Genomic DNA, 25,972 nt, shown 5'->3' on the forward strand with positions numbered 1-25,972 from the left:
ATATTTTGTCTTCATTGTCTGATATCCTGTCTTCCAAGTGGTCTAATCTGTTGGTGATGCTTTCAATTGATCTTTAATTTGGTTTATTGTTTCTTTCATTTCACGGACTTGTTTGGTTTTTCTTTAGAACCTCTTATCTCCCTATTAATCTTTTGCTTCCTGTATTTGTTTATGTAGTTCTTTGTCAAAATTATCTTTTGCAGCCTGTATTAGCTCTCTTATATCACTTTTTAATTCACAGAACATTTTAATTATGTGCAACCTGAACTCCTTCTGTCATTTCATTTGCTGTGCTGGCCATGAATTCTAATAATGTCGTATCTTGACTTGTCTGGGGCACTTTCTCCCTTGTCTTTTCATGCTCATGTGTCTTCCCTTCTAGCACTATGGATCAGAGGCATACCATTTTTACCCTATAGGCTTACAGTGCCCCTATAGGGTTCCAATACCTCTCCTTTGAGGGGAAGGACAATGTTAACAGATCCCAGTATAAACAACATACAACCCAAAAAACAAATACTTGTATTTAAGATGTTTATAGTTTGGTCACGATGTACAGAAATGGTGAATTCAATTATTATCTACAATATAATCAGTGGGTTTGTATCAGGGTTTACAGTTTCTGATAGTGAACAAACAACTGGGGCAAGGTGTTGAAAAATATGCTGAGGAAGTAGGAGGTGAAGATATAGAGTTATTATATCTTAGAAAATGTGAAAGAGAAATCTAAAGAAGAAGGTTAGTAGCAAAAGACTAGAGAGGAAATAATTTTGGGCAGACAAGTGAGTGAGAAGACAGAGTACATAGAACACACATATATATTAAGAAAAATAAAAAATGTTAAAATAGTAAAAATTAGAGGGGAAAAATATATATATAACACAACTGTAATATACTATTCAGTCATCCCAGTCCTCAATATCCTAATCCATGCAAAGTACTTGATTTTACATGTTAGGGATGTGACGGTCAGAGGGAAAAGGAAAAAAAAAAAAAGAAACAAGGATTGTTTTGGTTCAGTATCTTTCCTGCTTCCCTTCTCATCCAATAGGTGGGGTTATCTGTTGTTAGCTGGTATCTTTACCATCAGGTTGGTAAAGGTAACCAGGGAAGGAGGGTTGGCCCTGGGTGAAGGGCATCTGGAAGTGGGGTGTGGCACCTAGAGACTGCACCTCAAGAATCTCTTTTTGGGCCTGCTCCTGTGATGTGAGCACCTCATCTTATCTCCTTATCTCACCTGAAGACCTCCCAGTTCCTGGACTCTGTTAGTCTCTAAACTGTGTTAATCTCACACTTACCCTCTCCCTTACTGCTTCCTAATATGGGACCTTTCTCTCTGGGGCTCTTGTGTGTGGCACTTTGGGCACACTGCGTACCTGACCCGCTGAAAGCTGTTTTGTGTTGAGCGGTCACTGTGCTGTGTTGAGCGGTCACTGTGCCGTGTTAGCGGCTGCTGGGGAAAGGGGAGAGTTAGAAACTGGGTACCTGGCCAGCCGAAGTTCCAAGCTGGGAGTTGCCCCCACTAAAGATGGTGATGAAGATGACCCAAGATGGAGACGATTGCTTTCAGCAATGGAATCTCGGGTTGGGTGGGGGGAGCTGGGTGATGGCATTGGATGATGAGTTCAGAGACTAGCTCTGTGGCATGCAGTGTGTGGCTATTGGCTGTATTCAGAGCCTGTGTGAAGTTCCGAGGTGCAAACAAGCTACCGCATGTAGGGGACTATCTCCATTGCTGCAGAGTCCCAAAATGGAGGCGACTGGGGGAGCCCCACATTGGTATATAGGGATCCACACGGGAGAGGCAGTCAGAGATCCTGCACATTGATAGCTGCCGGGTGTCCTGTGTGGGAGCTGCGTCCAGGATTTCTGCTCCAGTGGGTAGCCGGATGTTCTATACAAATGCTGATACCCATAGCCCCACTGGGGTACCCAGTAGTCCTGCATAGGCAAGTAGTTGGAAGACCTACTCTGACACTGAGGCCTAGAGCTCTGCACAGGCACAGTGGCCGTGATTCCTATGCAGTAGCAGGAATATCGCTGGTAGGGAAGCAGTATTCTCACTTCTTGAGTCCCAGGTCACAGAGCGACACAGAATGCTGCCCCTCTCTGGCCCGCCATCTTGGAGCTCCCCACACTCTTAAAAAACTATATCAGAACAATGTGCCAGCATTTACCTGGGTTAGGGGAAGGTGTAAATATGAAAATAACATGAGGGAGAGTTTGGAGATAGAACCACTCTGAATCCTAACTGTGGTGGTGGTAAAACAAATCAATTAAACTCACAGAATTATTCATCCAGAAAAGGTCAATTCTACTGTGTATCAATATATTTTTGTTTAATTTAAACCCTAACCCAAGAGCAATTATAGACTAGAAAATAAATGAATATTTTCAACAAAGGTACTTTTTCACTGACAGCTTCACAGTTTCAAGTCTTTCCAATGGGTCTAATTATCACCAACACAGAACCCATCCAAAGTATATCTACATAGGTGATTGAGAGGTTATTTGAATTTTCTATCTCTAGTTCTTACATTTTCTATAGCACAGAAAAGTCTAGAAATAGAGTATCTATATAACTTTTACAGAAATTAAAACCAGAAAATAGCTCAGTGATAAAGGGTTGCCTAGCATGCCCAAGGCCCTATGTTTGATTCCCTGCACTGTATGGGAACAGGGACCCAAGTAGAATTCAAAATCTCTACCACATTCTAAGTAAGAACTGTAGAAACAGATCAATTCCAATCCTGTAGTGATGGTACAGAAATGACCAATTCTGCTTTACTTGGAAGAAGACATCCACTACAGCTGGCTCCCAGGTAGGTTACACTCTTACATAATAGTAAGAAAAAATATCACCATAATGCAGTACTTCAAAAGAAAAAACAAACGTTTACGTGCATAGATAGTATACCATAAAAGAGTCTGATAAAGAAATCATAATATAATAGATCTCTTCTATTTCTCTGAATGAGAAACAATTACAGAATAGTAGCATGTCATATGTTCTCCAAAAATTAAAATATATTTAAGCAATTCTTCTCTCACAGCCCCTAAGATATACAGAAGGAAACAGAAAAGGTTGTTTACATAAACTTCACTTATTCTCAAGATTCTCCCCCATTTACTAAAGTATAATGACATAACTAATTTAAATGAAAAAGTCAAACCTAAAGATTTTACATTAATTTTCACACATCAGTAATTCCTTAATGTGTGTTATATATGAAGAGTTTATAGAAAAGAAAGGTTTACACTTAGAAAATGAAGCCTATGTTTATTAGAGACAAAAAAAAAAAAACAAAAAAAAAAACAGGGAGATGCTATTGCCTCATTATACAACCACATCTCCCAAGAAGACTCATAGGAGTCACTTTGTAATAAAAGCACTATACTCTCACATCTGGCAAGCAAAACAGCAAAGAGAAGAAAGGCATCCTGTTAAATTTTTATCCTTCTAACCAGAACAGGAAAATTATCAACTATATCTTTACTTTAACCTTTCGTCCACATTAGAAAGACTTCTGAGCCAAATGGCACTACCTCTGTATCCACCTACCTCCCAATACAGAAAAATGGGAATATGGGAATATTATGCAGGACACAGAAATTTACTTCCCAAATTACTGGAGGCTGTGAAGTCCAAGATCAAGGCACTAATAGGTTTGATGTCTGGTATGGACCCAATCTCTGCTTCCAAGATAGTGCCTTGTAGTTATGTCATCATATAATAAAAGGAATGGAAGGGCAAAAAGGACCCAGTTAGTTCCCTCCAGCCCTTTTATATAGTACCAATTCTACCCATGAGGGCAGATTCTTCATGGCCTAATCAACTCCCAAAAGCTCCATCTCTTTATATTCTTGCATTAGGGATTAAATTTCAACATGAAATTTGCAAGGGACACAAACATCCAAATGATGGCAAAAATCCTAAGAATTAAAGGAATTAATTAAAACAAATGACCCTATACAAATGCTTGTTACAGAAAATTGGAATGGATTTCTTCTACAATATGAAAAAAAGGATAACATTCGAAACATTGCTTCTAAATTTTATCCTGTTCTATTTATTTTATCCTGTTCTAGTTAAACAAAAGTATAAACACATTACAGTTTTAACTCTAGAAATGAGTCTCTTTTATTGCAAATACTAAATGTTACTGGTTGATTCCTTGGCAAATGATCACTTTCTTCATAACAATTCTTTACAAATTGATACAAATAACTCACCCTCCTAGTTATTATCTCAGATAGAGAGAAATGCATTTATTATGATATGCAAATATATAGAGATGTACATCAATGTGTCTTAGGTGAATATTTCACAATGTTTATAGCAGTTCAATTTACAATAGCTAAACTATGAAACCAACCTGTGGTACATACACACAATGGAATATTACTCAGCCTTTAAAAAGGAATGAAATATAGCATCTGCAGATTAATGGATGGAGCTGGAGAATTTCATGCTAAGCAAAATAAGTCAAACCCAAAAAAACAAAGGCTGCATATTTTCTCTCATAGGCAGATGCCAATTCATAATGGGTGCAGGGTGCAGGAGTAGGGAAGAATGAAGGAACTTTGGAATGTGCAAAGGGGAGTGAGGGAAGAGGCAGGGATGTGGGGATGGGAAAGATGATAGAATGAGATAGACATGATCACCCTATATACGTGTATAATTACACTACCAGTATGACTCTACACCATGTATACAGCCAGAGGAAGAAATTGTGTTCCATTTTGTACAATGTATCAAAATGCATCCACTGTCATTAGAACTAATTAAACAAATTAGAACAAATTAAAAATAATAAAGAAGCACTTCACAATCCTATGCCTCTGAATTATAACTATTCTAACCCAGATATTCATTATATTACATATTATACAAACTTAAAAAATAATATATTAGCTAAGTCAGGTATTGATATAAACACTGGAATTTTCTCCTAATGTAATCTTATTACAAATGCTACAATTGTCTATGATCTGGACTTCTAAGTACAATTTTCATATCATTTTTAGTTACTACTTTCTAATAAGTCAAAAATAATCTCATTGAATCCCATTGACAAGGAGATATTCCATTTTTCACAAAATTAAGTGAGCTGCAAAAGGAGTTTGGAATATTACTCACTAGCCCTTTGCTAGATAGTAACACAAATAATAATCTAAATCACTAGAAATTAGAAGTATTCAGACAATGAAAAGTGTTAACAGCATCCATGATTCAAATAATTGCAAATTTGTTAAGCTAATAACTGCCCTATACATCACTATATAACAAGATCCAGCAGCATACCCTCCAAAGCAGTGCCTAATGAACTGCTTTGAACGAATTGTTTATATTTATGCCTAACAACCACAGCACATATTATTTGTCATGCACAGTTTCAAGGGTGTGTGCACTCTCATTCTCCATATATGTATATGTACATATATGTCCCTTTGTATGTGTATATCTCACTATGACCCCTGGTATTAACTTCATTTTACATAATTACTACTGACAAAGCTCCCCCACTGCTGATCTGCACAGCAAGCTCATTAATCCCCATGGAGAAGCAGCAGAGAAGCCATGGAGCAGTGGCCCAGGAGGGCTGCATTGCAGGCAGGGAGCACTGGTGATGGCTGCAGGGAACCTACCACCTGATGTGGGCCTGAGGCACTGCAAGCCAAGATGGAGGTAAGCCAGGGCCTGCTGACTTGTTAACCTTTGAAGGCCTGGCCAGGCTGGTGGGAACTCCCACACAGCATGGCTGCCACAGCCCAAAATCCCTGAGCATCCATGATCTGCCAACTTCAACATTCTGCTTCCCCACCAGAGGCAGGAAAATGAAAGTGGGGCAAATCTAAATAGGATTGCAGGACTAACCAACAGCATAAAAACTTTTCTAAACCCTGATTAGCATAAATTTGGATCAATAACATGCACACAAGTGCTATATGAACCCCTAGACTAGCACATACTCAAGTGGTAACCCCTTATCAGGTCCCCTCTCACCCTGTGGGAGGTTCTGTTTCTATTCACACTTAAGTAAATCTACTCTTATACAGACTCATTCCCCTTGGGAGACAAGAAGCCATAAAGAAGAAATTGGTGATGAGCTGCTTCAACACTGTAGGGCAGAATCCACCAGTAAAACCTACAACACATTTATTGGCTACAAAGGCCTGCAGCTTATGCAGACCCCACCTGTCAGCAGAAGCAAAAAAAAACTCTGGTTTCACCATCATTAACATCAATTTTAAAAAATACTTTTTTTTAGTTGTAGTTGGACAACACCTTTGTTTTTATTTATTTATTTTTATGTGGTGCTGAGGATAGAAACCAGGGCCTCACATGCAATAGACGAATGCTCTACTACCACTGAGCCACAACCCCAGCCCCTCATTAACATTATTTTATAGTGGAAACATTCCTAGCAAGTGGTGGAGCTGGAAATGAAATCCAAATAATCTGGCTCCACTGTGCTCTTAATCATGATGCTATACTGCCTCTCTAATAGAAAAACTGAGATTTTTAAAAGGGTCATAAATCACTACTATGGTTCAGATATGGTTTGAGTGTGCCCCACCCAACAAGGCTTCATGTGTTAGAAGCTTGGTCATCAATGTGGCAACACTGGGAGATGGTGAACATTTAAAAGATCAAAACTAATGGGAAGTCACTAGGGGTGCTGCCCTCAAAAGAAATTGATGGGATCCTAGTTAGTTCTGAAGAGATGGTTGTTATGAAAGAGTAAATCTAACCCCTGAATTGCAATCTAGCTTCCTATTTCATCCTGTGATCTCTTACTCTCATATGCACTCCTACCACTGTAATGTCATCCACTATTAAGTCCTCTACTAGAGCCAGGTCAAGGGTGACACCATACCCTTGAACCTTCAAACTGTGAGCTAAATAAACCTTTTTTATGAAGTACATAGACTCAAGTATTTCATTATAGTAATAGAAAGAAACAAACACAATCATCCAACTCACCTGAACACCACCTCTTTATAATATTTAAGTAACTTTAAAGTAACATCTACCTAAGATGAGTGGTAATAGTAGGTACCTCTTTGTTCCATTCCTTAAATTGTTTTCCAAGCTCTTTTAGTAAAACAAACAAAAAAAAAAACCTCCAAAAACAAACAAAAAACCACCTGATACTAGAATAATTGTATCACAATAGTCCAGCTCTATTATCTTCCAACATATCACCAGTATTCCCCTTCCAACACAGTATTTGGGAAAACAATTCATGATAAGAAACCGGTTATGTGGGGACTATAGCTGTAGCTCAGTGATATAGCACTTGTCCAACATGCCAAAGGCCCTGGATTCAATCCCCAGCACTGCCAAAAACAAAGTAAAGCAGAAAGCCAGGTGTTTTTTGCTAATTATTTTGGGGATGCTATGAACTGAGCTCAGCCTTAGTGCATGTTAACATGTACCTTTTTTTAAATTGTAGATGGACACAATACCTTTATTTATTTATTTTTATGTGGTACTGAGGATAGAACTCCGTGCCTCATACATGCTAGATAAGCACTCTACTACCTACTGTGCTACAACCCCAACCCCTAGCATGTACTCCTAACACTGAGCTACACAACCAAGTGATATATAAATCAGCAAAGAAATATTGTCAAAATACTGTCAAAAACTATATACTGTTAGTTCATTTTTTGTCTTCTTCTTCTAGTGTTGGGAATCAAACCCAGGGCCTCATGCATGCTAGGCAAGCACTCTACTACTGAGCAATATCCCTGGGCCCTAATAACAATTTTTTAAAGTGGCCAACTCAAACTATAAAAAAATCTTTAGAGATAGAGTGATATTAAGATTCTCTCCTAAATGTAATCTTACTACAAAAGCTTCAAACTGACTGCATTTTGTTTTCTCTCATTTTTAGGAGGGAGAGGGTACAGAGGGGCAGGACTGGGAATTGAAGCAATGGGAGTTTAATATTAAGCTACATCCCCAAATCTCTTCATTTTTCATTTTGAGACAGGGTCTCACTAAGTTGTTTAGGGCCTTGCTAAATTGCTGAGGCTAGCCTGAAATTTAGAATCCTCCTGCCTCATCCTCCCAAATTATTGTGATTACAGGCACGTGCCACCATGCCCAGCAGTAAACTACTTTTTCAAGTGAAATTTGTAACTGATCATTCTTCTGTTATGGTCACAGTAACTAGTTAGCCTACCCTAATAAATGACTTATTTGACACTAAAAAGTATATTAGTAAGTTATTAATAGAAAAGGGAATGGAAGAAAAGTGAAAAATGACAAATTCATTCCTAAAACAAAACTATTTAAAATGATGAGATTATCCCGAGAATAATCTTATAAATTTATGCCTAAGAAATAATCCTGAAATTAATTCAAGTTCCCTAAAGGTATATAAAAATAATCCCTAAACAAGCAACCCCTTAAAGCTCTGAAATTCATGCCCCCCAAAACTGAACACCATTATCCCATTTTCTGAAGGATAAATATTATCTACCCACATTGAATAAATGTGTTCTAATTTTTAATCTCATTTTCCCCCAGTTATTCTAGTTATAGATTAATTCTAGGTTGTTCATGTGGCTAGTTTAGTCTGAAAATTTGGGATATATTCTCCCTAGTCTATTGGTTTTCAAATTTCTGCAGGTTTTTGTTGTGGTGGTGGTGGTTTGTTTGTTTGTTACTGGGGATTGAACTCCGGGGCACTTGACCACTGTATTTTATTTAGAAACAGGGTATCATTGAGTTGCTTAGCACCTCACTTTTGCTGAGGCTGGCTTTGAACCCGTGATTGTCCTACCTCAGCCTCACAAACCACTGGGATTACAGGCATGCACCACATAAAATTTCTGCAGTTTTATGAACATTTAATTCAAATTTATTTTCAGATATATTTTAGGATATGGTTTTGGCCAAAATGAAGTAGTCCTACCATAACCTATCTCAAATATCTGGACAAAATACTAAAAGAAACTAAACAGAGAACTCTGAAGTATAAATAAAAGCAAGCAGAATACAGAAGGGAGTAAAAACTTTAGAGAACTGAACTACATTGACTGTTCCTGTTTTATTTTTAATCTTTTCTCTATTGACTTTGTCCCATGGGTGGCTACACAACAGTGGTAGCAGCAGCACAGGTAACACAGTCTGACAGAAACCTCATTTTTCTGGAACCAGGAAAAGGGAACTCTACAGGTGAAAATTCCTGGAAAGGGAGCAGGAGAGACAGGACTCTCTTAATTCTCTATAAGAACTTATATAATTACTGGGCTGGGGTTGTGGCTCAGAGGTAGAGCGCTCAGCTAGCATGTGTGAGGCCCTGGATTCAATCCTCAGTACCACATAAAAATAAAATAAATATATTGTGTCTACATATAACTAAAAAATAAATATTAAAAAAAAGAAATTATACAGTTACTGGTTGAGTTATGCATGCAATCAGCAAGCACTGAGAAGACCCCAAACAGTACAGCAAAGGCGTTTAACCAACTATAAACCACTGACTGTACACTTAAAATGGGTGAATTGTACAATATATGAATTATCATGTATTAATGAGGGGTGGAGGCTGTACTGAGGCTGGATCTATTACCCCAGAAGTAAAAACAAAATTTGCATTCTGAACCTAATATCTTGACAGTTTGCTAAAAAACATTATCCAGAGGATTATCACAGGACCCAGAGTTTATACAATGTAACATTTTCCAGGATACAGTCCAAAATTACCTGGCATACAAACCACTAGGAAATATGACCAATTCACAAGAGAAACGACAATAAATAACTGCCAAATCCAAGATAACTCATACATACTAGAATTATCAAAGATTTTAGAACAGATACCAGTTGAGTACCCTTAATTAGAAAATCCAAAATCTGAAACTTTGAGCAATAACATGATGCTATAAGTGAAAAATTCCACACTTGACTTCATGTGACATGTGACAATAAAAAGGCAGATACACTAAAAATAATGTTAAAAAATTACTTCCAGATTATGTTATGTTGCAAGGTATACCTAAAACAAATTTCCTACTTAGACTTGGTTGGTTCCAACCGCAAAATATCTCATATATATGCAAAGATCCAAAGACCCAAAAGAACAATATGAAATACTTTTGGTCCCAAGAATTATGGACAAGGAATACTCAAACTTATATTACAACTATACTCCATGGAGGGCGGGGGGAACACTTCTGGCAAAAAAAATGGAAAGGCTGAAATTCCAACTACAGAGAAAGTAACTATAAAAAAGATACAGAATTTTTCAAAATGATACATTGTCTGAAACAAAAATAAAAATGCAGGGCTGGAAGTGTAGCTCAATGGAAGAGCATTTGCCTAGCATGCATGCCCTGTGTTTGATCTTGTGGGGGTAGGGAAGCAAAGGAAAGAATTCATCCATAAACATAAAGCTAAATTATAGGAATAATAAGAGTCTCGGGGTCCTGTAGATAAAACTAAAAGTTCTCTTTATGTCAAAAGAGAGAAATTTTGTACATAAAAAAATATTGTAAGAAATAATATCCAAAACTTCCCAAACTTGGAGAAGATACAAAATTATAAATGTGAAAATCTCTCACAGAACACCAAATAGAATAAATGCAAAGGTAAAACATGCCCAGACAAATCATAATCAACTCCAAAAAAGCAAAGATAAAAAGAAAATCCTGAAAGTAGAAAAGCACTACACAGGAGAAATTAATGATTCAATTACTACTATTTCCTGTCACATCAAGAGTCCATAAGACACTAAGTGGGACATTTCTAAAATTCAGAATTTTACATGTAAAGAAGAAATTCATCAAAAATGAAAGTGTTTTAAAGACATTTCAGTAAAGAAAAAACTAAGACAATTTAACACCAGAGACCTCCTTTTTTTTTGAGAGAGAGAGAGAGAGAGAGAATGAGAATTTTTTTAAATATTTTTTTTATTTTTCGGTGAACATAACATCTTTATTTTTATGTGGTGCTGAGGATCGAACCCAGCGCCCTGCACATGCCAGGCGAACGCGCTACAGCTTGAGCCACATCCCAGCCCCAGAGACCTACTTTAAAAGATGAACTCAAGGAAGTTCTTCAGGCTGAAGAGAAATAACAAATAAATTTGAAATTTCATTAAAGTACAAGATAAACAGTAAATAGCTTTTCTACTCTAACAATCTCCTAAATACATATGGTTTCTGAAAACAAAAATAACATAATTGATGGGGTTGTCATTACAAATATATGTAATTCTCTGACAACTATTCCATAATAATCACTGCAGAGTTGCCAGGCTTCTACATTCACCTTAAGTGGTAAAATATTAATTAAGTGCAAACATTTATGCATATACATTATAATTCTCATTTTCAATAGAAATATTTGAGCCACATAATGTAAGTTTAAATTTTCTAATACATTAAAAGAGTTAAACAACTTAGTATATATAATATTAACCAGTATATCCAAAACATTATCATTTCAACATATAATCAATAAAAAACTTAAGTGAGAAATTTTACATTCTTTTTGGGAAATCTGGTGTATATTTTATACTTATAAATATCTCAATTTGAACCAACAACATTTTAAGTGCTCAACAGTCACATATAAGGTTATGGCCAATGGAATGTGAAGCACCCACGCAACCACTAAAACAAACAAACAAAAAATACTACAGAAAAATAAGAATCAAAACACCAATACTTAAATTTATACTTATATAACCCCAAAAAGGCAGAAAATATAAAGAATAGCATATATTAACTATAACTATTAATAACTATATTAATCTAAATAGTTATATTAAATGTAAACGACATAAATAGTTATATTAAATAACATCAATTAAAAGCTCATCTTCTCAACCAAAGGGTATGCACTCAGGGCAATATGTCAGAGAAGTTCATGTTTGCTAAGTCCCAAAGACTACTCATAAAGGCTCCTTTTCTGAAATGATTATTTTTCAAAAATATATTTTGACATACAGTTTGTGAATTTACTGTATTTCATGCCAAATGTGTATGGCCCAGAAAAACAGAACCAGACAATTATTTGATTGGAGAATAGGTTCCAAAACATTCTCCTAAGAATATTAAAGTTAATCCATAAACCAATGACAAATTTGTACCTAATTAAAATTCAGTAGTTTGTGAAAAAAGAGATTATCAAACCTTTAAGGAAAAAAAAAGTCTGAATTATATACCTGTCTCTAAGAAATTCACTTTAATGATATAGATTAAAATAAAAGAATGGGAAGATATATCATACAAATGATAACCAAAAAAGTTGAAGTGGGCATATTAATACAAAATATTTTAGACTTCTTTTAATGCTTGGTTGAATTTTCTTCCCCTCTCTTCAGTTTTAATTTTATTTAATTCTATGGAAGTTTTGAAACAATAAGATATTTTGTTTCATGCTTCTCTCTCATGTTATTTATGGTAATGTCTAAGTAACTATTCCTAAAGAAATATGGTCTAATGCATTAAAGTTGTCCCATCTAAAAGGATTTTTCAGGTGAATGGTAGCTTATGAATTCTTTTAAGTTATTAATATTTATTCCCTATTAGAAGAGTAGTTCTACAGAAACAATTTTCTTAACATTTTTACACACAAAATAGTACAAAATGTATATTTATATTAAAAGACCATATATCATCTGTAGGCAGTTTAACTAATCCTAGAGAATTTTCAAAGCAGTGTTGCGTTGGCTTCTCTCTTTAATGCTTTTATTTCTGTTTTTGTATACTTTAAATTGCTGAACAACTACTGCAATCAGGGTACTGAGCCTGGCATTGGTATATAAAGACAGATTATGTTACTATACCCCTCTTCCCAGAACAAAGAGTGAAGCTGGAGAAATAGCATACAAGAGAGCATACACTAGCATAAATGCCAAATGTGAGTGCCAGTCAAGGAGTTTCTGAGAAATTCCTTGAGGGGAGCAACTCCCGACTATGAAAGAGTAAAAGGAGAAAAATGTAAAATGAAGAAATAATGCATACATGCTTTAAGAAGATGTTCAGGACTAATTTTGTTAGAAAGAATTCATTTGGGAAAGCAATAGGAGGTGAGGACAGAGAAATAATTATGGGCCAAAATGAAAAGAAACTTTAAGTCCAACGCAGAACCTGTGTTCTGTAAAAGGCAGAGAGTCCCTAAGGAAAAGTCCACCTCTCTTTCATATACTTGAAAATGGTTTCTGAGATGTTTAAACTGGCACATTGGTGGTTTTAAAGATAATGCAGCAGCACAAAAGAAAGTATGGAAAACTAGTTAGGAAAAAATGGAAAAGGCACCGGATGTCAAAACAAAGAAGGCCTATATTAATGTTTCAAGCAACTCAATTCTCAACAGCTAAGCTATGGAACTAACCAAGGTACCCTTCAAAAGATGAATGGATAAAGAAAATGTGGTATATATACACAATGGAATATTACTCAGCCATAAAGAAGAATGAAATTATGGCATTTGCCAGTAAATGGATGGAACTGGAGACTATTATGCTAAGTGAAATAAGCCAATCCCAAAAAACCAAAAGCCAAATGTTTTCTCTGATATTCAGATGCTGACTCACAATGGGGGGCGGGGGGGGGGGCTTGACATTCACTGGATTGGATGGGAGAAGTGAAGGATAGGAATAGGAAAGAGTAGAATGAATCGGACATAACTTTCCTATGTTCATATATGAATACATGACTAGTGTAACTCCACATCATGTACAACCACAAAAATACATGACAGGTGTAATTCTATATCATGTACAACCACCATACATATTCCATGTATGTAAGATATGACAATCTACTGTCATGTATAACTAAAAAGAATAAAAATTTTTTTTAAAAAAAGAAGGTGGCAGCCTGATGTTTCATCCCCAGCCCTAACAGACAACATCAACAAAACTGGGGCACAGACTTGTAGTAGGAAAGGTACCTACTTTATACGAGGTAATGCTAGGTAGTAAATTAAATACTTGGGCTGGGGATGTGGCTCAAGCGGTACCGCGCTCGCCTGGCATGCGTGCGGCCCAGGTTCGATCCTCAGCACCACATACAAACAAAGATGTTGTGTCTACCGATAACTAAAAAATAGATATTAAAATTCTCTCTCTCTCTCACTCTCTTTAAAAAAAATATTAAATACTTCAGTATGCCTTGCCACATGCCATCCTCTTATATTAAGGAGATACTTTTTAAAAATGTTAAAATACCATCAACACTGAACACAGAACATTGCATTAAAAAGACTTCAAACTCACTGAACAAATTAACTTAAGTATACGGAAATGAGATAAAATTTGCTGCTGTTAGTACTAGACTTAGGTAAATGTTACTTAAAAATTAAAACAGGTAAAAGCTGGGGGCAGTGATGCATGTCTGTTATCCAAGTGATTCAGGAGGCTGAGGCAGGAGGAAAGCAAGTTCAAGACTAGCCTCAGCAGCCCAGCTGGTGGTGCCTGTAATCCTATTGGCTTAGGAGGATGGTGAGTTCAAGATCAGTCTCAGCAACTCAGGGAAGCCCTGTCTCTAAATTACATATAAAAAAGGGTTGGATTTGGGGCTGGGGATGTGGCTCAAGTGGTAACACGCTCGCCTGGCATGCGCAGGTCGCTGGGTTCGATCCTCAGCACCACATAAAAATAAAATAAAGATGTTGTGTCCACCGAAAACTGAAAAATAAATATTAAAACATTCTCTCTCTCTCTCTCTCTCTCTCTCTCTCTCTCTCTCTTTCTCTCTCTCTCTCTGGAGATCTGGTTTGGTTAAGCGCACCTGGGTTCAATCCCCAATACCACCAAAAAAACAGTAGAGAGAGAGAGAGACTAGCCTCAGCAAGTTACCAAGCGCTTAAGCAAGTCAGTGAGACTCTTGTCTCAAAATGAAAAAAAAATAATAATAATTAAAATAAAAAGGAGCTGGAAAGTTCCTCTGTGGTAAAATGGCTGGGGATGCATCTTAGCAGTAGAGTGCCCCCTGGGTTCTATCTCCAATAACCTCAGGCGAGGAAACTGAGATACTAGTTGAGTCACCTAGAAAAGGTAACAATCAATATTGTCACCAGACCAGGGCAAGTTGATTCCTAAACCTGCACATTAAACTGAACTAATTTTTACCCTACCGTGAAAATTAGGATAAAAAGACACCCTTGAAAATATGGCTGAGGGCTGGGGTTGTAGCTCAGCGGTAGAGCGCTCTCCTAGCATGTGCGAGGCCCTGGATTCGATCCTCAACACCACATAAAAAATAAAGGTATAGTGTCCAACTACATCTAAAAAATATGGCTGAGACCAGGGCCCAGTGGCGGATACCTGTAATCCCAGTAATAAGGAGGCTGAGGCTGAAGGATCGCCAGTTCAAAGCCAGCCTCAGCAATTTAGCAAGGCGCTAAATAAGCAAGTTAGCGAGACCTTATATCAAAATAAAAAATAAAAAAGGGCTGGGGATGTGACTCAGTGGTTAAGTGCTCCTGGGTTCAATCCCTGGTACCAAAAAACTTGTGTGTGGGGGTTTGTGTGTATATAATATATATGACTTAAAACTTGAGAATATTAGGGGAAAAGGGGAAAAAGGAAATTAATTTTGTTCAGGGGAATGAAGGGGAGGACGGGGGATGGGAATAGGAAATACAGTAGAATAAATTGGACATAACTTTCCTATGTTCATATATGAACACATGACCAATGTAACTCCACATCATGTTCAACTACAAGAATAGGATCAAAACTTTAATGGGTTGCACCCCATGTGTGTATAATATGTCAAAATACACCCTACTCTCATGTATATCTAAAAACAACAAATAAAAAAAATAGATGTTGATGTTCTCATTTAAGAAATTACATCTCAGGCTGGGGTTGTGGCTCAGTGGTAGAAGCATTTGCCTAGCATGTGTGAGGCACTGGGTTCAGATTCTCAGTACCACATGTAAATAAATAAAATAAAGGTCCATCAACAACTAATAAAAAAAAATAACATCTTGATGTTCAGGATAATAAGGTCATACACACGTGGACAGTTAGAATCTGCATGAAATTGTATTTTGCTTCACTCACTTAACATTTGTTCATCTATCAGATGCCACTCAGTCATATCCTCTGTGTATACAGCATTTGCTATGTAATGTGAAAAGTCTATGAAGAATCCTTTCTTTTCCCAAAACAACAACAACAAAAAGCCCCTAAACAGGAAAATAGCTTTTAAAAATACCAGCATTAATTGTAAGTAGAGTTCTACTAGATGACTTGGAGAATTTTCAAATGGGGCATTATTGAGTGACAAAAGCAAGATGCATAAAAACATGTAACATATGAACCTACTTTCATTTAAAAACACACACATACACACACACAAACAAAAATTATTTTTGTCTTATCCCAAATACAGATGTAAGTCTTCAGAGGGTTTAAATTAAACAGTTGAGAACATATTTGAATACAAAAATCTATGGTATAACAATCTTTTACAAAAAAAAAAAAAAAAAAAAAAAGAATAAGTATAATCTTTAAAAGATCATGTCTGTATACTTCTATTCTGGCTGGGGTACTGCCCAAACCAATGAGCAAGCTGTCCATATAAGAGATAGTGATGGAGCCCAAAGTGAAGTACTGGAGCTTAATCAGTACAGTAAGATCTTCAGCATGAAGTATCTGAGAACTGTAGAGTTAGAAATGCATTGCAGACTGAGAGTGATTAGAACCTAAGTAGAGTCAAAACATAGAGGCAGGAGAGCAGCAATGTCCATGAGAATGGGGAACTGGCTATACACAAGGGATGAGATAAGTTAATATAGTAAGGATGATGGGAGCCAGGTTTCTTCATATAAGAGAAGGAAGTTATAAATTTGTAAAGGGAGAAAACCAATACAAACCTGTTGACTGAAACTGGTACAAACTCATGGTTTTCTATACAGAAGTATTAAAAATAAATACAGTGTCTGAATCTTGGTTCCTAAATGTCTTTCTACACTAAAAGAAACCACTTCTTGGAGGAATAGATGGTTCCAAGGTTGTGGCAGGAAAAGTACAGATTATATAGGCTGGAACATTTTCTTTTGTCAAAAAGTAAGGAAGTACTCAAAGCAAATGAAAAGAAAAACAGAAACTAGCCTGAAGAGCTTTCAGTGACCAATGCTGAGATAATTTGAGAATACATAAATAGCAATTTTGATAAGGAATGAGCTATTTTAACAAATTTAAAATACTTTCCCTCAAAATATATATTAATTACTAAAAGAAAAATCATCCCTCTACAGTGAGAAAGCTTGTAAGGCCTCATCTTAATCCCCATTATCAAAGTGCATGCACAACACCTGTAATGGGACAAATAAATTGTATGCTGACAGGATAAAAAGAGAACAACAATAAATCACTAGTGCCACAAGAACACAATCTGAATCTAACCATAGGAACTATCAGACAAACCCAAATTAAGAGACATTTTACAACAAAACTGACTTGTAATCCTTAAAAAGTATCAAGATCATGAAAGTCAAGGTAAAACTGAGGGGTTGTTAGAGGAGTCTAAAAAATTGTTACCATTAAAGCCAGGTGCAGTGGCACACACCTACAATCCCAGCAACCTGGGAGGCAGAGGCAAGGGGATCACAAATTCCAGGCCAGTCTCAGCAATGTAGCAAGACCCTATCGCAAAATAAAAAACTTTTTTAAAAGGACTGAGGATGTAACTACCTGGTAAAGTACCCCTGGGCTCAATCCCAGGTACCAAAACAATAAAAATTAAAAAATAAAAAAATTTTTACAATTAAACGCAACACAGAATTCTGAACTAAATTCTTTCGTTACAAAAGAAAATTACTGTAGAAACAGGCAAAAGTTGAATGAAGTCTGAGGTTAGATGGTAGCAATATAACAAGATTTATTTCTGGTTTTGATGGTTATATTATAATATAATATAACAAGTCCTTGTCCTTGTATTTTTTTTTTTTTTTTTTGAGGAGATAAGACTGCATCTGCAACTTAATCTCCAATGGTTTGGAGGAAAAAAGTTACTTCGACTGTATTAAAGTTTGATATTGTTTTTGATAGTTACTTACAAAATTCAGTTACAGTGCCTAAAACTAGCATGTAACCAAAAATAGTACTTGTTTCAAATGAAGAACATGTTTTCACTTTAAGACTGTGCTTTATTGTTTATGAGATTGTCAATGGCCTTTGATCTATAACTGTACCCTCCAAAAGGTAACCATTATTCAGTTCCCCAGTTGCAATGGTCACATTTCAAGTGTTCCTAGCCACATTGCTATCAGCTACTGTACTGGTCACTACAGATACAGAGCATTTGTATCAACACAGAAATGTCTACTGGACAGCAATGATGTAGAGGCAGGGAGACCAACTAAGGCAGTTAGATGGACCTATACAGAGAGACTTAGCAAGTGCAGTACATGAAAGCATTTAAACTCTCTTGAGTTTTAGATACATTCTGCAAAATAGACTAATACATCTAATTACACAAAGCTAATAAAAAGATCAAATAAAATTTGTGTAAAGTGTCCACAATAGAGTGGCTGATACATAGTATATAACATTGGCTCTTTTCTGTTATATGGGCAGATAATTTCTTAAACTTTTATCTCAGCACTTTTAGAACTATTTAAGAAATTACAGGAGTACCAGTTTGAAAATAAGCAGCTTCCTATCCTGATTGTTCAAAAAGCCAATGAGTTCCATGTTGTTAAATCCAATGAAAAAGTGTTCAGCCCTTACTGTATTCAACTCTCACCAACACGTGACACTACCAACCACATTCCGCTTGAAATACTCTCTTCCTTTGGCTTCTACAACACACTTCCTACTTCTCTGACCTTCATAGTATTCTTTAGGAACTCACTTCCAGTGCACTTTTTTTAAAATATTTTCTTAGTTTTTGATATTTATTTATTTATTTATTTATATGTGGTGCTAAGGATGGAACCCAGTGCTTCACACATGCTAGGCAAGTGCTCTGCCACCGAACCACAACCCCAGCCTTCAGTGCACTTTTTAAATTTGAGGTGACCATGGTTCCATTCTAGGATATCTCTCTCCCTCTCTCTTTTATCCCCCAGGTTATAGTTCCTCCCTTAGGCAATTTCACCCATAATTGCAAGTACCTACACAGGTAATTCCAATTTTCTATTCCCAGCCACACCCCTCCTCTCAATTATATATCCATATATCTAACTGCCTACAGCATTTCCATTTTTAAGACTTGGGATGTAGCTCAGTGGTAGAGTGTTTGCCTTAGCATATGTAAGGACCTGGGTTGTATCCCCAGCACCGCAAAAAAAAAAAAGTGCAGAATTTCCATTTGAAGGTCCAAAGGCACTTTGTCAAATCCAGTCAAAACCAAAAAAAAAAAAAAAAAAAAAAAAAAAACTTTCATCCTTATCTGGTACCACTATATAACCCAGGAGTAATCTTTGAAATTTCTCTCTTCTGTATCCTGTCTTTCAACTGAGACCTAATAATCTTAAATCCCACCCACAATCCTCATCCCAAATCATGCACCTTCGACTCTCCCAGACTATTTTCAAAAGCCTCCTAACTAATCTTTCAGCAATTAATCCAATCTTGCTGCCTCTCCTTTTCAATACATACCATCTAAAAAATAACTGTTAGTACTGAGTAGAGCCCAGAGTTAAAATGTTCAGTATCATTCTGTAGCTGTTCCCAAGACTTACCTTTGCATTGTATTTTTTTGTTATGGCGTATAAAAATTCAATGTAAAATGTAAAAACACCACCACTGCCACCACCACCATTTCTCATTTGCAAAATAACTTCCTAAAAAAACACTATGACCTTTGCTGACCTAAAGTTTTTAACACTGTTAAATGATCCTGATAAAATATGTGAGATCATGTCTCTTCTCAAATAGCTTTTCTTCTCAGTCATAGTAAAATCCATAGTCCTTACTGTGGCCTTAAAAGTTCTGAATTAGTAGAGTTATTATCGTGGAAAAAGGAATTAAAAAAATTTGGGTTTTAAGTTTCTTTATTTCACTGGGCAAAGGAAGTGAACATCCAATTTACATCACCGAAAGATAGGAACAGATGCTAAAAGGAAGTTAAAATAAGAATTATTGTATGGCTAACTGTATTACTTTTATGCCTGTCACCCTTTTGAATTAAGGTTTCACAACTACTTCTCATTGATGTACCTAAAAAGTTCAGTACTAAGTTGGTGGGTAGTAAACACTGCAAGTTCTTATTACTAAATACACTATTGATGATGAATCACAGCATCATGTAACTGCACTTGATTCATCCTATATTTGCTGATTAACAACACATGTTTTCAAGAAAATTGCGTATCACTGGTTAATGCTCAAAAGAAGATGGGGAAGCTGAGCAACCCCTAAAGTCTCAATCCTAACCTGTAAACTTCATTTTACCACATGAAGATATTACAAAGGAAAAATTCTCATTAAAATTTTCTCCATGACACGTCTGTAAGCAGTCTATTTAAGAACAATTTTACAATGTCTTCTATAGTATGTCAGAGGGGAAGAACACTAAAGAACATCTTTTTTTTTTTTAATTTCTTTTGTAGTTGAAAATGGACAGCATGCCTGTATTTTGTTTATTTATTTTTTTTAATATGGTGCTGAGGATCAAACCCAACCCTCACACATGTAAGGCAAGCACTGAGCTATAGCCCCATTCCCTAAAGAACATTTTAATAACCTGGGTATACTTACTCTAAACAAATTTTACACCACTGAAATCTTAAAATGTATTCAAAATTCTCAGATAAGTGTGAAACTGAAAGACTGTTAATATATTTACAAGCACCCAAAAAAAAATTATTGCTAAAGTGCAGCTACAATAAGAATTGCTAATCTTTTAAAAATTCAACTGCATAGACAACATATAAATAAATTCAAATTATCTTTAATAGAATGATATCAACAAAGAAATCCAAAGAGTTTCAAATTTCCATTTCTCCTCTCAGTTAAAACCACAATCACATAAACAAAAGGCCTACAAACTTTTCCCTATCAGCTTTAATAAATAACGAAATAGTAAAATGATTAAATCAAATGCCAAAGAAGCAGGAAAAAAAACTTTATTACACATTAAAATTTTAATACAATTAAGAATAAAATACAAAACTGAAGTTTTTTAAGGAGGTACTCTCTTCAATAATCTGCTGGTGAAGCAGTCATACTCATGAGTTAACTTTTAAAACAAGAAAATGCATTTATTAATATGCTTTTCCCAAAATCCAGAGGAAATTCCTCAAATGAGAGAAATTTTAGATCAGAATCTACTAGTCAAAGCATTATGTTAAAAATATGTTCATCAGCTTTCCTTAAATATCTTAGTTCACTGTTAGTAGGGACAGCAATGTAAGTCAGGACATCAAAATGTAATCTAAAGTGAACGAAACACAGCTCATAGGCACTATTAATAGTACAAAAGTATACTGGAGATATTTTAAAATTCAACATTTTAATCTGTGAATCAAGAGTACTTGTAATCAGGTACTCTAAATCACGTGTCTTTTAAAACTATTTTTCAAAATATGTGTAGGTGGCAAGACGGCCAAACATCTCTAAGAAATCTCTTAAACGGCTCAAAATTCCTAGGTCTAAGCATGAGCGACACATTAACCTTAGTTCAGATCTTCTCTCCCTTCAATTAGTTGTCAGCCAGAGAGCAGGTTTAAAATATGAGGCGAGGGGGGCGGGGGAAACAGTTTTAAGTTCAGGACAAGGGGTAAAGGCTGATGATGTTTAGAAGCCTCAGCTCTTCCCCATTCGCGCACTCGAGAGGTCACCGCGCAGTAAAGTTTGGTTTCACAAGCTGGCTTGGACGCTGGCGACAAAAGCGAAATCTCCCTCGTAAAACAGACTCGGGGATCGGGAGCTCCCGGAAGCTCAGCAGGACACGTTGCCACCACAGGGAGGGGGTGTCTGTGGCGGTCCTAGCGTAGAGCCCCTTCCCTCCATTCGCCCCCACACACACACACCAGTAAGGCCCCGCACGCGGGCGGGGACAAGCTTTGCCAGCTCAGGCAGCAGAGGCGCGTAGGCCACAAGGAGGAAATGGGACGGGGTGCAGACAGTGAGGCGGCGGCAGCCGGAGCAGGGCCTCCCTCGCCGGGGAGCGACAAGATAAAAGGGCTCTACCCGGTGCAGCTTCCCCAGCCTGGAGGGGCAGCTCCAACTTTCCTTCAAGCGCAGGACGCCGCCTGGGCCGGGCAAATTTCGAAACTTTGTCCGCTCTCCCGTCTCCCTGGCCCGTTTCTCCGCTCGGCGCCGGCCCCCGGCTCCCGCCTAACCCAGAAGCTACCCAAGCCCATCCATCCCCCGGGGTCGGCCCTTTACCTCAGGCCGAGGTCGAGGCGCTTGTTCAAAGCAGCGGCGGCGGTGGTGGCGGCGACCCCACCGCAGGAAGCTAAATCTCCGTCACTCCGCTGCTAAGTTCCCTTCCGTCTACTCTGAGGTGTTCCGGGAGTGCTGGGGCGCCGGCTCGGTTGGTCGGGTCGGGAGCCGGCGACTAGGCAGGGAGTGGACCCGGGCTGCGCTGCTCCGCGCGGCTTGCGCCACCGCTGCTCCCCTTCCCCCAGCCTAGTCTGGCCTCCCTCCCCTCCCGGCCTCACGCGCCTCCCCCCTCCCTCTCTCCACTCTGCGGGGCCGCGCTGCCACAAGTCGGCGCGCTACGGTGACGACGCCAGCGGCTGGACCTGCCACACTCAAGCTCGCTCGGGCCCTACGGGCACGTCCGCAGTGCTCAACGGGATCGCAGGGGGGCGCTGACAAACCACCGTTTGCGACGGAGGAACGTGGTAGGCGGAGTCACGTCGCGCGGCTTGTGAGCGGGAGGAAGGGCAGCGCGGATGGCGGAGGCTTCTGGGAAACATCCTTCCCGTCCCGCCCTCCGCCCACGACGCGCGTTATGCGCATGCGCCGCGCGTGGACCTTGTCCCTGCTTTGACCGCCTTACGGGATACGTTGTGGAGGACAATGAAAGAAGCTCTTGAAGGACTGACTGGACGTGAGGAGGTTTGCGCGGCAACTGCACGCCTACCGTAACCTGATATTAAAAGTGTTTGCCTGTTTTCTCGCGGCGGACTGAGTTTCCATCCAGTTCCGTTGCCCCAAAATACAGCCATTGGGGAGATTGTAATACCACGGGGCGAAGTTGCCCACGCCGCCCGTGAAGCCTAGGGGGTGGTTCCATGTGCTAATCTCATGTTCCCAAAATTCAACGTGATCGTAATTAACTTTAAAAGCCTCCATATAGGTAGTGACTTGTGATTATTTTTTCGGCAATTTTGCCAGCGTCTGCGATATGGAGCGTTAAGACACAGTGCGACTCTTCCTGGCGGGTCATCCTTTTAAATTTTACCTCAGCAGTGTCTTCATAGACTCCCTCTCCCGCAAAGCCCCCAGTTCCTCTCCCTCCTGGAGACGCAGCTAGTTCCCGACTTTCTCCCAGCCCCCAGCGACCACCCTTCTAGAGACGGTCCTTCCAGTCTCCGCGCCATCATCGAGCTCGTGGCGCTCACAGCTCCCTTGGGGCAGAGGCTTCGCTGCTGGCCGCGCTGCGAACTTGGGTCACCCAGATCCCCTGCGCACCCAGCCTCGCCGCTCGCAGCTTTTCCCGTGGGTCCCCTTCCTGCCTTTGAGTGCGCCTAGCCCTGGCCAACGTGTTACCTCCCTAATTTACTGAGACTCTCCCTGCCTTAGTACACTTCTCTACAGCCTTCCAGCATTTTCCCAGAGCAGAAACTTGTGTTGCTTTGTGTCCTACTCCCCACACCGACTCTGCTGCTTCTTTGGCACCCTCATCTCTGCACTGTTGGGTCAGCTCGGTGCCTTTCTCACTGTCTGGAGTGGGACAATGTCTTTTCACTTTCCTAACAGGACCAGGTACTTAAGAACGTGGTAAATAACTGCTGAAGGAATACATGCATGGCAGCCTTGATTCCTTGAAATCTTGGAAGTTTTACAATGTATTTTTCTTGATGTGAAGTTTGGAAATTTAGATGGCATTGCTTTATTTGTAATATATCTAGCAGAGTTCAAATACTTTCTTCTGATGAAAGAACAAAATTCCCTGTCGCCACCAGACCATATATAGTGCATTATAAAGAACATGATAAGCCTGGTTTGGTGGCGCAGGCCTCTAATCCCAGACACTGGGAGGCTGCAGTAAGATCACAAGTTTGAGGCCAGCCTCAACAACTTAGCCAGACCCTAAATAGGTTAGTGAGACTCTGCCTCAAAAATAAAAAGGAGATGGAGATGTGGCTTAGTGATTTAGCGCCCTAGTACCAAAAAAAGAAAAAGAAAGAACATAATAAAAGGATGATATCCTAGAGGATCACTGAATAAAGTGTTGAATGCATTGTGTAAGAGCAACTTTCTTCTGCATGTTTTTGGATATAAGATCTTTTCTTTTTGAAAACATTCTTTATCAAAGTTTAAAGCCCAAATGATAAACCAAATAGAAAATTCAAATTTTTAAGTTGATGATAATAGTATAGCTTCAACAAAATACCATATCTTTTTATGTATTTATTCACTGGCTGATAATTAATTTTGCATTTCAATTGACAAATGATAACTATATATTTATGGGGTATAAGGAAATGTCTCAACACATGGTACTTTGTGGAATTGTCAAATCAGGCTAATTAACATACCAACACCTCACATACTTGTAATTGTCTGTTTTATGGTGAGAACACTTCAAAGCCTCTTTTAGAAATGCAAATTAAAACCACACTGAGATTCCATCTCACTCCACACAGAATGGCAATTATCAAGAATACAAATAACAATAAAAGTTGGCAAGTATGTGGGGGAAAAGACACATACATTGCTGGGGACTGCAAATTGGTGTAACCACTCTAGAAAGCAGTATGGAGATTCCTCAGAAAACTTGGAAATGGAACCACCATTTGACCCAGTCATCCCACTCCTCAGCATATATGCAAAGGAGTTAAAATCAGCGTACTATAATGTTGCAACCACATCAATGTTTATAGCAGCTCAATTCATAATAGCTAAAGCTCACAACCAACCTAAGTGCCCTTCAACAGATAAATGGGTAAATGTGGTATGTGGTATATATACATGGTGGAATATTACTCAACCATAAAGAAGAATTAGCTGGGCATGGTTGCATACCCCTGTAATCCCAGTAGCTTGGGTGGCTGAGGCAGGAGAATTGCAAGTTAAAAGCCAGCCTTAGCAAAATTAAGGTGCTAAGCAACTCAGTGAGACCCTGTTTCTAAATAAAATACAAAATAGGGCTGGGGATATGTCTCAGCGTTTAAGAGCCCCTGGGTTTAATCCCCAGTCCCCCCACCCCCCAAAAAAAGAGGAAGAATGACATTATGGTATTTTTCTAAAAGATGAACTATAAGATGAAGGAGTAAGGTTAATATAGCAACCAACATTATCAACGTTTTAGATTTCATTATGACCACAGAAAACACAAATGAGATACACCATAAAACACACTTCAATTGAATGTACAATTGGCGTGTTGCACTTTTACCAGCCACTTAAAATAACAGTCCTGTAACATGGCAATAGAAATTCACAGTGGCATCTTTAAAATTGAAGGGCAATCAATGGATCTTCAAAAATGTTTAAATAATTATGATTAATTTCACTACTACAAATAGAATACAAAATAAAATTCAAAATTAAGAGAAGAAATCATGGTATAAAGACCCTGAATTAAATGAAAAGCATGCTTCTAATACTGTCACTGAAGACCTTTGCAATTTTAAACAAATCCCCTGTGTTTTGTTCCTCAGTTTTTTATAAAACAGAGGAAGTTTTTATTTTAATGATCTGTGTGGCATTTTTATAGCACTAGGAGTTATGTATTCAAAAGGTATACAGTTTCTCACAAGCAAAAGGTAGCCAAATGTACAATATTCATGTGACAAATGAATAATAGATGCTATGAGGAAGTTATTTTACAGGAATTTTTTGAAGTCAGTAATTTATTTCTGTCC

The 25,972-nt window shown here is 38.1% G+C and overlaps 1 protein-coding gene across 4 annotated transcripts in view; it reads right to left on the reverse strand.

The window, feature by feature from the left end:
- The window catches only part of SCAF11 (SR-related CTD associated factor 11), an 80,694-nt gene extending 57,066 nt beyond the window's left edge, over positions 1 to 23,628 (reverse strand). For all 4 annotated transcript variants that reach the window (XM_081311700.1, XM_081311703.1, XM_081311701.1 and 1 more), the window contains exon 1: positions 22,320 to 23,628. The gene's annotated coding sequence lies outside the window, so the exon portion shown is untranslated. The remainder of the gene's footprint in view (positions 1 to 22,319) is intronic.
- Between the last annotated feature and the right edge of the window lie 2,344 nt (positions 23,629 to 25,972).

Source organism: Spermophilus citellus (genome assembly GCF_964194105.1).
Source record: "Spermophilus citellus genome assembly, chromosome: 10".
In the NCBI taxonomy this organism is placed as follows: Eukaryota; Metazoa; Chordata; class Mammalia; order Rodentia; family Sciuridae; genus Spermophilus; species Spermophilus citellus.